Source organism: Bos mutus, unplaced genomic scaffold (assembly GCF_027580195.1).
Source record: "Bos mutus isolate GX-2022 unplaced genomic scaffold, NWIPB_WYAK_1.1 CTG260, whole genome shotgun sequence".
Lineage (NCBI taxonomy): Eukaryota > Metazoa > Chordata > Mammalia > Artiodactyla > Bovidae > Bos > Bos mutus.
Window position 1 is genome coordinate 65004 of NW_027219762.1, and position 1125 is coordinate 66128.

Consider the following 1125-nt stretch of genomic DNA (forward strand, 5'->3'; position numbering starts at 1 on the left):
ACTTTCTTTGTCCTGGTTATTTTCTTTCACTTGCTCATCTCAGGTTGCACTTCTGCCTCTGTAACTTAGCACCAAGAGTGTTTGAACCACCCAGACTTCACTGATTTACTAAATGCCAAGACTCCCTTTCAGTTGCTCTCCTTAGGCCCAGAGCGGTCTTCATACAATCAGGTATACCTGCTTGCCTACACAGCCGAAGTGCCAATGAAGCCTGTCCCTGGTTGGGCCCAAAGACATCCAAGACAGTCACCTGGAAAGCAGGGTCCCTCTGAGTGTCACCTGGTGCAAATCCCCTATGACAAAATCAGAGAATCTGCTCCAGGGAGAGAGCCAGAATCCTCCCTCAGATGCAGACGCACACCTTTGCCCCTCTAAACCCCACAGCGAGGGGCATGACCCCAGAGAAAAGAAGGAATTCAAGTCAGGACTTTCAACACACACCATGGGGTATCTCTGGCAGGACAGCTGTTGCCTAGACCCTGGACCCTGAAAACTAGCAGGCTTCAAATTGCCCCCAGGGGCTTCCCCGTCTCCTACTCTCCCGAGTTCCCTTGGGACATGCAATAAGCCCACCATCCTTGCTTCCTCCCTCTTCCCTCCCTCACAGGCACATCCCAGCAGAGGGCCACACACGTACACTCACCTCTGCACTTTCTTTGCCTACCTGCACTGCCAGGGAGGATGGAAGTGCCTGGAGGCATGCCATGCTCACACCCTGTCTCTCCTAGGATGCCTGTCGTTTTGCACGGATAGCCTACCTTAGCTTATCTTGCATTTTGTGTCATATCATGTCAGTGTGTGCCACCCTCATGGAGACAGCATGCTGGCTTTTGGGCTGATCCTGGGCAGCACAGGCCCAGGACTTTTCCAGTTCTCCTTACATGTGTGGAACAAGTTTCCAGTGCAGCAGACAATCTGTGGCTCTTTCTCCTTCAGGTCTCTGCCCTTTTCTGCAGGACCTTAGCCTCCTCACCATCCCAGTCCTGCCATAGCCACATCCACCATTTCCAAAGGCCTGCCCATGTGACCGTGGACTGAGGGCTCTACAGCCAGTGGTTTCAAAGCCCTACCCCACCTGATTTTCCTGGGTGAATCCTCAGACCATGCACTCCCTCTTCCCAGTCC